General features: G+C 39.6%; 1 protein-coding gene across 1 annotated transcript in view; it reads right to left on the reverse strand.

The window, feature by feature from the left end:
• drp2 (dystrophin related protein 2) overlaps nucleotides 1-13260 on the reverse strand; it is a 77407-nt gene that overhangs the window by 53620 nt on the left and 10527 nt on the right. Inside the window, 1 exon segment of the mRNA XM_051072466.1 lies at nucleotides 3033-3190. The gene's annotated coding sequence lies outside the window, so the exon portion shown is untranslated.

Below are 13260 nucleotides of genomic sequence, written 5' to 3' on the forward strand. Positions count from 1 at the left end.
GCATCTGTAAAAACACAATTACAGTGCTTTATGGTAAATACAAGAGAGTTTTAAGATGAGATTTAAAACAGAATACTGAATTAGTGTTCCACAGACTTCTCCCTGTGGCTTGGATTGTACCTTATTTGCACATCACTTTGGACAAAAGCAGCTCCCAAGTAATAAATAAATGTAAATGTAGTTTTAAGTGTGTCCAACTCACTTCTAACTAGCTCTGGCATCACAGTGACACAGAAAACACAGGCTAATTTAAATTAGTATATAACAAAAACAAAACATTTCATAATTTTTCAAATCATATTCACTGAATCAACAGCAACTTTTGCTTCTTGATACCTCCTGTATTATTTTCAATTGCCCTCCTAGAGATCGATTAAGTTTTATATAATTTTATTATATTCTTGGTGCAAAAGGGTGCAAAATTCATCTGTAGATTTTTGTTGCAGCTGTTATTGGTGAAATGGAATTTATCCTAAACAAGCTGTTAAAGCTCTAAGTTGTCTTGCTATAATTAACTAAAATCAATCCAGTATGGTCTGTACATGCCAACACAGACCTTGAGAAGACGTGTAGGAAGACCAAATAAATGAAATTTGTGTGTAAATATGTGTATACGGCTTGAAGAAGCCTGTTGTATGTTGTGAATGTTATTTGGCCTGTGTTCTTGAGAGGGAAAATTCATAGACAACATTTCTGGTGAACCCGTCACTCAACTGTGTCTTGCAGAATCAGCTGACAACCAGTAATTTAAGTCACATTATGATTCCAGTGTTTAAAGGCAAAATTGGTTCACTGCTCTCAATGTGAGGATGAAAATATCTATTGGAAAAACAAACAAGTGCTGATTTGTGCCACGATCAATGAAGTCTCAGTCTGTCAGAGTGTCAGCTTGTGTGCCCTTCCATCCACTACAAGCCCTTGAAGGGATTTAAAGGCCAGTTCAAATCACTGAACCATGGAGGAATTATCTGAAAAGGAGGAAGAGGTGGCTCACTCCTCTGTCAGCAATTCTAACTGATGTTCCCCAAAACCTTAAACTTAAATACTGAGGAAAACAAAATGTTAAAATGGCTAACCACTAGCTAATGACAACATTGCAGTTAGTATTGTTTTCAGTATTTGGTGTGCAACGAGAGTTTAGAAATTATTTTTTTTAAAAGCTCATTTGTGGCCTTTACTCAGCACACACATCATCATAAACTCAACACAGATGTAAACTGAGGTGAAACAGCTAATCCTCATGTGGCTCAGCATTAATTAAAGTGTTTCTTTTCTTAAGAGTCACTGAATACCTTAAAAATTACTGCACACTGCACTGTGCAGATTGTGTGTCTGTGTACAGTACGTGTAGCCCTTTGTCCTGCTACAACTAATCCCCCAGGCCACAGCTGTGAATAAGTCTGTAGTCAACATGTCTCGTTAAATAACAAGAAAATAAATCACTGATGGCTAAATCCTTTACTCCAAAACACACTGTGACTGTGTGAGTTGAGTTGAATGTCTTGTCAAATAGAAACAGTCTACTGCCTTATAGTTCAATCTGCTGCAACAATTAGTTGATTAATCAATTAGTTGATCATTATTTTTGATTATCAATTTCTTAAGGTAGCTATAATCAAAATATCTATATTTACAATATATCAAATGACAAAGTGTAATATGAAAGGGGTTACTCATAGTGATGAACCGAAAGAAAAATATCATCTGAATCTGCAGCGCTCCGTAGTTTTATAGAGGTTTACACTGAATTTCAGCTCATATTTTAGCTGTCCAGTCCACAACTTTAATATTTTGGCTCACTGTCACCACTGATATAGTGTTTTCAGCTGTAGCAGATAGCTGTTTTCTGCAGTTAACAACAAGCTGGTGAACATAGTGGAACATTTAGCTGCTAAAGTGCCACATACAGTATTTACAGGATTGGTAGAGACCAAAAAAGGGGTAAAAGAGAGGGAATATTGGACTTAAATTTGCAAGGTGGCCAGAGAAACATCTCATAATGAATGCTCACTAATGAAGGATAATGTTAGTTCAGGAACAGCACTGAAATAGCACGTATTGGTCCAGTTGGCTATTCATTCAGATGTACATCACAAAAATGAAACGACAAAAACGACAAACGACAACTTCCACTTCGGCAGCACTCCTCATTCATTTGAATGGGAGAAGTGAGATTATGCAACAAGGGGTGGCACATGGTGGGCTCCTCCAAAACAACTCAAAAATAGCTTGATCAGGTTGAACTTTTTCTAGCAACACGACAATGATGTCATCTGGCAAGGTGATGCACTGGCCAATGACGTAAGCAGACGATCAGGCCCAAAGACACCCACAGGAAGAAGATACTTTTACCAAGAGGCATTCTGCAGTTGTTCATAACACACATCTATGTGGCACGTGGCCTTACTGTGGTGATGTTCATGCCAACACCATTTCACTGTGTCTTTAAAACCATGTTTATTTGAGCATTCGATGAACCACTAATTTTCAGCAAAAAGGTGTTTGCACTGCATTTTGGAACTATTCTTTGGCACTCCCAACTCATACTGCAGTACACAAAGCTTCACTTTCATCAGTGGTATCAGCAACAGCTCAACTTCAAGAAATTATCTCCTATTGACTCAGACTGGACAATAAACTCAGCCTTGATCAGCATCTCTGATATCTACAAAAGCTGCCAGTGAAGACTCTCTGTTATCTGCAAACTCCCAGAGCTCTGTCTTGTTCCTCACCCATTGTCGCTGAAACTCCTATGATGATATACAGGGCCTTGGGCCTTGGTACTATAGGAGAAATACCTTCTGCTACACACACCAATAAACAAAATACCCCTGTGAATACATCCGTGTATGTATTTTGATGTCTGTATGTACAGTATCTATAGACTAATTTATGGATATATACAGGTCTTAAATGAGTAGGCATTCTGTGAAAATTAATTCCCCATTGGGCAGGAAAAAAGACTCTATCCCGTCAATATTTGTACTGAATGTGTAGCATTTGCACTGAAAATGTATAATTGTCCACTTTACCTGGTGGAACTCCCTCTGGTGCTGAACGGCCCCCACGTCGCCTCCTATGGGCAGCTGCTCCGACAGCTCTTCATCCTTGGCTGTCAGCCATTCTATGATCTCCTGTAGAGAGAGCTGCAGCTTCCCGCTGTTGTCAGGAGAACGCTTCAAGCCGCACCCTGCCAACACACACACATACACAGAGTTAGTCTAGCAAATTTTGACATTACTGTCACTATCTCCCACTGTCCAGAATGTCAACACAGTATTAACTTTGCCAACATCCAAAACTTCTTATTAAAAGATGTCAAATATATAGGATTTATACTTCAGCTGCAATCCATTAATGATGCATGGGTAACTTGGGCAGCTACTGTATATCAAGTTGCAGGTGTTCTCAAGAAAAACTGTCAGGATAAACATTAGAGCAACCTTGTGGACTCTGCTATGAGAAACTCAGCAGTTTACCGTCCCTGAGGGCTATAACTGTATTTGAAATTAATCAAGTGAGAATCAAATATGCCTGAGGTTTGATCACATCACTCCACACATTTCTGTATCAGAGTGCTGTATTTTAGCAGTATTACTGATGATTGTTGAATAGGCATGGAGTGGTGAGAAATATGATGAGTGATAATTAATTGATCATTTAGTTTGTCAATGGTATTATCATTACTGACTATCTGCTAAACCCCTCCACCAAACATTGATTATCCAATTATAGCTTAGCAACCGTAACTTGGTATGGCAGGTCTATCAAGCTTTGGACTTCTCCACATATTGAAGCAGTGTATAAGAGACAGCAGTGAGATTGATACTTGGGATCAAAAGAGTAAAAGCAAAGATGTGAGGAATGGTTTGATCACATCACTCTGCACAACTAACTAGCTTAATATGTACTGTGTGGGAGGCAGTCCTAGATGCTACAGGTCATGGCTCTGACGTGCTCTTTACAGGATTTGGGAAAGTTTACACTTCAGCAACCCATGCCAAACTCATGACTTGAGATATAACCTGAGCTTTAAAGGTTCCCTGTGGAGCACTTGACCTCTCATAGTGCTGTGGAGGTGTTTTTTTAAGTTTGGGTCCCTGTTTTATTTATCTTGTGCACACACATTCCTTCAACAGGTGGCAGTAACATTCCAACATATGCAGCAATTCACCAGCAAAGACGGTGAAGAAGAAGCCTGCTAAACAAATATGTATGTAAATGACACTGGCTGTAAAATTCTTAGAAAAAACACTATTTGTTAGACCTCAAGGATACACACAATTCATTATGGTAAATACACAGAATATAAACACAAACACTTGTTTGTTTACAAGAAAACCCTACAGGGCACGTTGAGTTTGTCCACATCCTAAAAGAACATCAAACATCAAAACATCAAAACTGAAACAAACTGTTTAAAATTATGAATGATGAAGAATCCAAACAGGGGTGTGTTTGAATGAAATAACAGACAGATCTTACATTTTTCCTAAGAGGAATAATTAAATCTACCCTGCTCATACCTCTACACTATTCTTTATTTCTGTTTTTTTATTTCTGTCTTCTACATGCATCAGCAATCATTAACCTTTTTGCTGGGTTCTCCTTTTACATTTAGCCAGCCAAAGACAGCAAGTCATGGAGCTAATGTTCACTAATAATCTAGCTGCAGCTGATAAAATGAGAAGCTGTTTTTGTCTACCTCTGTTTGACATCAGGGATCTAATGTTTAAAAAATGACTAAGCATTATGATAATAAATCTGCCACTATTATCACTGCGAACCACTGTGCAAGAATGAAAAGCTTGACAGTATCTTAGAAAGTCGGCTTTGTCATCCGTGTTAGGTGTTCGGTTACGTTTACTGTAAGAAATTACATCCAGCATTGTGTGATGCTTCATGATCCAAAACACCAATCCTTAATATGGAATCGCTATATGTTTCATGTCACGATAATGTTAGTCATAGTGAAACAAAGAGATAGTGTATACGTTGTGGCACATGAAAGAAAAGGTGAGAGACACAGAGTCACGATTTTCTGCTGCAGGTAAACCAGGAACAAACAACAGAAAGAATTTATCTGCTTGCCACCTGCGAGCAGCATGAGAGATATCTGAGGGAACCACAGCTCTTATATCAGTGGCACAGCTGGCACTGGAGGGCTGGGGAGGGTGGGGGTTGTGCGAAAGCGTCCCAGTGTTTCAATTACACACCAGAAGCCAGCACTCAAATATCATTATTCCTGCACATCACAATTTGCCAGCACTGTCACATCAGAGATGATGAGTGGGAGCAAGAGCAAGAGTCAGAAAAGAGTGTCACTGCTCACGACTGTAAATGAGGGGGAACACTGCAAAAATGTAATTGGACTGATATTCAGATGATAGCACGAATGAAGCCAGAGGAACACTTAAAGATGAAGTCTGAATGTAGTCACGAAATTCTGCAAAACATAGGTTTAACGTATGCGCTGCTAAATGATGAAGGGTCCAAGAAAATACTCATCCAGCGTGTCTGGTCCTGCACCATCAACAATGTCACATTAGCAACTGAAAAAGTACTGTAAGGCAATTTCCTGCAAACTGAATTTGGCACAGATGAGTTCTGACACATGAGGGATTAGGTATCACTTCGGGGATAGTTGATGCAGGAGGGCGTGTGGGAAAAGCTTTCAGACTTTAAAGGTAAAAAGACGGAAAGGTGAAATCAAGCTTGTAAGTGCACATTTCAGAATTGATAGGCCTCTTTGTTCAACCCTGTGTCAGGGAAACCTGTGTGAAGCAGACCGTGGTGTCCCCTAGCCTCTTGTTGCCCCTCCAGCTCTGCTCGCTGTGGTAATTGAATCAGAGAGGAACTGTTTTTCTGTGGCCCCTGCAAAAACAGGCTCTCAGCCCATAACAGCCGCGAATACACACAGTAACACACAAGTACACACAGCGTGAATGGAGTGAGGTTTCTGACTCAAATCAGAGCGAAACCCAGGCCTCGGATATGTCTAAGTAAGGTCGTCTATCAAAGGATGACCCTGGCACTATTGCAGAGGAGCTTCAAAACACTTCACGCCACACCAGCGGGTTCACACACTCATGCAGAAACATTCACAAACAAACACACATGCAGCTCACAGCACACTAACCCATCACTGCTACTTCCATTACACACACAGAGGGTGAGACAAATAGAGAGCTGCCTGTGCTGTAATGGAATCGTCGTCACATGGCAGGTGCTGCCAAGAACAACTGCTGCCCTGCTAAGCTGTAGGGAGGCCAGGCTAAAGGTCTGCCAGGATAGGAGGCTGACTGAAGGTATTTTATCTCCAGTAGAAACATCATGATATTAATTTAAGTGTTATGTATAGGCCAAGTTCTGCCGCATTAAATTAAGAGATGGGTTTTGAGCATGTGTCCAGAAATGCTGTGTCAAAAGGACCAAAGAGGAAACAGGTAGTGAGTGACTCTTTTGACTTACAGCTTAAAGCTGCATCACATGTTTATGGGCCACTCTGGGCCAGAGCAACAACCTACAAACACAACACTTACATATTATCACCCTATAAAGTTGGCATTGCAAGTTTCATAGCAAACCACTGTCTGTTTACGAATTCAGTGAACATTTGGAGTCATGTTTTTTTCCACCTGGTGAATGGAAGTCCAGTATTCATTCTCTTTCAGCTCTGTGTTGGTCTCCATTTCCTGAGGGTAATACTCAGCTATTTAGCTGCTAAATGCTCCACTATGTTCACCAGCTAGTCCCTTAATTAGTCTCTCTGCTGTTTGGTGCTGAGGAGGTGGTGAGGAGTTTTGTTTTTTTTCTCTCTCTTTTTCACTGAAAACAGCTGCCTAATACAGCTGAAAACAACTACGATGAGACTGGTGAACCAAAACAGTGTCACTGAGGCTGGAAAATCAAAACAATGGAGCTGAAAGATGCTGAAATGCTGCATAGAGCTGAGAGGTACTGCAGAATTAACTTACATTTCATTTCTTTCTATGAATTATTCATAAAAAAATATTGATTGGTGGAGTTTAAAAATAGGTATGTTGTTGATATGGTTTAAAGAGAAGTCTGATGATATGATTTAGTATTTTTGTTATTGTTAACAAATCATGTGAAAAGACCAAAACCAGCAGTAGTCTACATTAGTCTATCGCTCAATAATTTCTGACTTCCTCAGTCTGTCTGTGGTTTGTTCCTATTGAAGACGGAAATCTTTATAAAATGGGACATGAACATATATATTCACCTAAAAATCCCTTCTGTCATTTCTTTTGCAAAAACTACTTAAACAGACTTAAATAGTGTGTTTCTTGGGGAGTATATTCAGCTGCAGATTTGCTGCTCTAGAGAGTATTTACAGCACCAGGACTGTGTGTGTGTGTGTGTGTGTGGCAATGACTCAAAATAAACTACGGCGCCCAAATTCATGGAAATGCAGAGACATGTCACCCAGTGCAACAGTGTGGCTCACTGATGTGATTTAATAGTCTGGAGAAGGAAGCTATGAAAGGCTTTGGATACAAAGACAGAGAAGAGATACTTGTTGACTTATCCTTTAAGATTTAGGTTAAAGGCTAAGGAGTGCAATGTCAATGACGGTCCTCTGAAATGTAGAAATATAAACGTGTGTTGTGTGTTAGAGAGTGACTCACCTTCACGCCTTCAGTTTATTAGGAGGTGGGTTTATTTTGTTAAGTGCTCTTTGCTGTCAGTTTAGAATATATCTTTGACAACAAGGAATTTATCTGTCTGAGAATAACAAAAGGCTAAAATCACCAGAAATAAAATTGTTCATTTTGTGTTAGTTCTGTGTGTGTGTGTGTGTGTGTGTGTGTGTGTGTGTGTGCATCACCCTATCCCCGGCTGCTCAATGACACCGCACAAGCTTGATGACAACACTGGCGATAATCAATACGAATGGGGTAATGGAACGCTGAGTGACTTAAGTGCATGGCAGACATGCATCCTGTGTTTGTCTTCGACACGGGACACACTCAACATATGGAGTCGTTCATTTGGCAGCAGAGACAACGGCTTCAAGATTGAAAGACAGTTGGTCACACCAGGGAATACATGATGAGATAGGCTAAACTGAGATCGGTTGTCAAAATAAGAGGCATTGTCACAGTAAAGATTGTAGACCTTTTCATTTCCTGGATTAGCTTCATGCATAAGGATTCAGTGGAGATAATATATGCAGCTCAATATTCGAGAGACCAACCTTTGTTATGAATGTGAATACAAAGACTCATGCTGCAACAGCTGAGGTAACAATCAACATCCGTGTGTCCTTGACAACGACACTGAACTGCTATTAGTTCATCACTGTTGGTCGCTGTGGAGAGGAATCCTAATCACAATGTTTTGGGTGTAAATATAAAATTGCATCACTGTTTAACAAACCTTGAGCTTTGTATTCAGCGTAATTCAACTACAACTGTGTTGCATGCTAATTATTATTGTAGCCCAACATTTCTTGACAGTTAACAGGCAAAGTAAATAACATGGTCAAATAGAAATCCAGCTCCCCAATCAGTCAGAGAGATTACAGAGAGAAGCTTAGTGCTCGGTTCGATGATTAATTAATGCATAGGAGATAGGAGCAGTGTTTCTGCTGTTATAGGAGAGAGGAGCTAGCTAGTGTGTTGCCTCGGGGCCCAGAGAGGCTTTGAGCCTTGTTCAGCCCTGTTCCCATCTCCTTTCTTACCCCCTCTCTGTCTGTCTCTTCCTCTATCTCAGTTGCAGAGAGGTTGCAAAAGCTGGCAAAAAGTACGCAGGTCTGTGATGGGCGACGATGACACGGGAGCACTGCATTTAGTTGAAAAGGTATATATTCAAAGGTGTGTTTATTCTTTTTCACTGTTGAAAGCCTTAAAGTACATTGAGATGCAACATATTTACTTATGTTGTCACAGCCAGTTTGTTAAGATTAGTTTCAGGTTTGGGCAGACTGAAGAAATCATGATGGAGAGAGTTCGGTAGAACCAGGCTTGTCTCTGTTGTGTTGCATTGCAACGTATTGCACTGTGTCACCACAGCGAGGAAGTGCACAGACATTCTGAAATATAGATGTTGTGAACAGAAATAACACAGTATGAAGACTTAAGATTAAGTCCACTGTTACCATTGGTATCAATCAGAAATGTTACCAAATGGGGTCACAGTGACATACTCCTAGATTAAAAAAATGTTCGTATTGTCAAATAATTATTCGCATATTTAGACTAGAGTCTGAGTGGTGCTAAATTTTGCAGCTGAAATTGATATCCATTCTTAATTGCAAACACCTGTCCCCTTTACGCTAACTGCATTATTTCTTGATTTATTCAGTACTACTTTAACTTTGGGCGACCTGCAACCTAAACATCCTAAGGTTACCTTTACTAAGGTATCTATGAAACACATGTGCCCACATCACATGCTCTGATCACAGTTGCTCAGTGTACAGCGTATCTTATCCCAGTGTAATGAAAAGTCAGTATCAGACCCCAGACACCTGACCACTTGAAGCAGCTGGACTGAACATGCTGTGTTCACAAAATGAACGTAGACCACATGCAGACGCTGGGTGGTACCAAATGACAGCAGTAGGTAACTGAAAAATCTCAACGTCAATATCAACAAATCATGCAGCATGATAGTTGTAAACTACAAACAGCGTGTTCATTTTCGCCAGCCTTTCCTGGGTTCCTCTCTCTCTCTCTCTTTCTGCTTCCCTTTTTGATTTTCTCCTCCGTAGGGGTAGTGTGTGTCGCGTGTGATGCATTCAGGGACTTTTCTAATGGTGGAGGAGTTCTTACTGATGCCTTGCCTAAAGCGTCTCTCCCAACAGCCGTCTAACCGAGATTTGTGGGAAACACATTTAATGAGTGACAGGAGCAGACCAGCCACTGGGGCTGTTTCCCACAACTGGAAATACTGTACACGTTTTAGGATTTACAGCAGCTCACACCCACGGGGAATAGACTCCTGTAACAAATCCTGTACGGCTATACAAGGCAAGTTTGCATGCTTGTAGCTCCAAATGATAATAGAAGGTTAGAAAATAAGGAATTAAATAAACACATAAAATTAATAATTGCATGTTAACATCAGTTACCCCCAATATTGTGAGGTGTAAAATCAGCGAACTACACACAGTGTACTTTTTTAAAACCTGGCTGCTCTGAAAATAAGTTCACTTATCTTACACTGATGAATTCAGCTTTCTTTTGATTGTGCATTTCTGTTGTGCTTTTTAAAAGTCACTTTCCACTTTAAAGTTCCAAATCACAAATAAAACAAATTAGAGTTTCCTCCAGTGCAGCCTGATTATTATACTGTCATTCTGAAAAAGAAAACTGACTTGACTTGTGTACCTTTAAAAACAGAAATTAAACCTTCTTAAGAAGCTCGTCATCCTGTGTATCAGAGTGACTCATTGCTATAATTAACCCAAATTCAAACATTTAATGCATGAATCATGTGCTCTTCCTCATCATGCCCTTACAGTTTACAGATATAGAACTTCAAATGCCTCTGTAACATATATAGAGATGCCTACAGTATTTTCAGTAAACACAAACATGCTGTTATGAGCGTGTTGCAAACACTCATTCATTGTTTGCCTGACACCCTACAACAACATATAAAGATGTGGGTGAATCTTGTCCATTTAACGTATTCTGTCAAATGCAAATGCAGACACATGGATGTACAGAAAAGGAGAAGGAAAAGAAGAAAATCTAAATGTAATAGAAACGCAGAGTGTTGTTAATCCAGCAGATAGAGGAGGTGTGAGAGGTGCTGTGGGAAGAGAAGACACTTGAAAATAATGAAATATGACAAATAATAAGCCTGAGAGATCACTATTGAAACAGGTCGTAAGACAATCCCACTCTCCTTTTAAACCTAGTGCTGCATGTGTGGACACCATACAAAGAAGCAATAGCATTGTTCAGGCTTATTGTGTGTGTGTGTGTGTAAATGTAGGTGTTTTCCATCGGAATTATTGTTCCTTTTTACTGCACGTGTGTTGTGGTCATGGGAATGTAGATCTGTATGTTTATCACCATTTATGTGCATGAGAGCGTGCGTAGAATGCTGAGTGGATCGTGCAGAGAGCATAATTCCAATGGGTGGCTGCATTTGCTGGAATAAATATCAATAGCTTTCCACACAATAGTGCACAATTATTCCAAAGTCATTTCAGCAAATGCCAAAAAATTACATATGTTTATTTTCATGTTTTCAGCTGTAGTAAATATGACTCAAGTATGTGAGGTGGATGGTTAGACTGTTTGTTTTCCCTTTTCAAACCAACAGTCAATGTTAGTTTCTTTTGACCATGACCACAATTGTTCTTCGACCAAGTGTTTAGCACCGTAACGGTGACAACAGAGGTCTTCTAACCTTAACAAAGAAGTCATTTTAACCCAGGAGAGTTGTCCTGCTAATAGGAAGGTCAGATCAGATCAGCACTGAACTGATGGATACACATACCTATGTGTTACATTAATCTCATCTCTCCAGACAATCTATGCCACCTTCAAACATTTGTGTTCCTTGTGTATATATTTATGTTTCTTCTAAATAGTTTTTGCTTTTTGCTCTTTCTACTCCTTACTTCTACCTCTCTATATATAGTTTTTGTTTACTATCAATGCTCTTTAGCACCGATATACCAAGACAAATTCCTTGTATGTGCAAACTTACTAGGCAATAAAGTCTGATTGTGATTGTGATTCTGAGGGCATGAGCAAACAACTTATGGTAAAACATCTTAAATCTCAGCATCCTATGGAAGTATTCATTCACAGGCATTTTTAGTTAGTAGTCATCCAAGTCAATTTTTGTTTATAAAGCAGCCCTGTATCACTAATTTGCCTCAAGGTTCTTACTTTTATGTTTATGAGCAGTTAATTTACATTGTTATTGGCCATTTTTCTCCAATATTTGAGTCCAACTGCAGGATGAGATTGATGCACTAATTTGGTAAGAGCACCTGTTACCCCGTCTGACTTCCAGGACAAACTAAAAGTTAACTTTGATTGTTATGTAATATGCTTATTATGGATGGCTTATTTTGCCTGGTAGAGCAACTCAGCAAGAAGCTGACAAGAACAAAATATTACCATCTTGTTTTGGTAAAGTAGCAAATTGACTGTTTACTTACTGAGGACATTTTCCAGACTGAGATTCCATACTGAAACATGGGGTTTGGTGGGGACTGGGGCAGACAATTGTGATCAGTGATTAGTCATTTATCACACTGGCTCACTAAAGCACGGTGTGATCAATGTGCTGCCGGTCATTTGCTGCCAGACTCTAACAAATAACCAGCAGCTTTTGTAAGATGGAGAGAAATAATGAGAAACACAAGAACAAACAGTTCTTAGTGGCTGTTGCTGCTCAAGTCACTACCTCTCTCAGTAGAGTTCCCCTCTCATCCAAATACAGTGTTAGCAGAAGAAGAATTATCATTATTTCTCATGTTGTTGTTGTTGCCCTTGTTGCTGCTGATGTTAGCCTCACAATTATTACAATAATGAAGCCAGTAATCGGCTCCAGCAATCATTTCTTCTAGTGACTGAGCTAAGGTGGAACTCTTCTCCCCTCCACAACTATTTATTCTTTATTCTTCTCTTTCTCTGCTAATGAGACACTTGGTTTTGTGGTCAGTGTGTAGCAGCTTCTGGTCTTCCTGTCAAAAACCTCAGTGTTGCTGTTTTCATCGCATAGCTTTAAATACAACATTAGCTTCACGAAAACAGCTTCATTGTGCAAAAAAAGCTTTTGCACACCGTTAGCATATGGCACTGTGTAAGATCAATACACTTCAGAGACACCACAGTCTCTGTGGTCAGATTATCCTCTATTGAGTCAGTTAAACATGTACATCAGTGTGTTTTATTTGCCTACATTCATCACAATGACTCCACTGTTCAGTATCTTTCTGAACCAGCAAAAACATTCGAAGAGGGTTCAAAGTGAGAGTACATAAAGCCTCGGGCTGCAGTTGTCATTCAGGTACAGCTTTGGAATTGAAAACATTTTGCTGATTCACAGGTAGAAGAAGAACTGTTTAATTGTGCCTACAGAGGGCAAGTTAAAGTACTGGCTGATCTGCCTCCTAGTGAAGCAAAATGATACTGTAGCAGCAGCACAAGAGATTCAACATCAATGTTGCAGAAACGTGGTTTCTGTGTAGGAATATTTAGAGACATTTTAAATCACAATATCCTTGTCACAACAAATCAAAACACAAGACTGGGACCTGCT

The sequence above is a fragment of the Lates calcarifer genome, linkage group LG8 (assembly GCF_001640805.2).
Source record: "Lates calcarifer isolate ASB-BC8 linkage group LG8, TLL_Latcal_v3, whole genome shotgun sequence".
NCBI classification, from domain to species: Eukaryota; Metazoa; Chordata; class Actinopteri; family Centropomidae; genus Lates; species Lates calcarifer.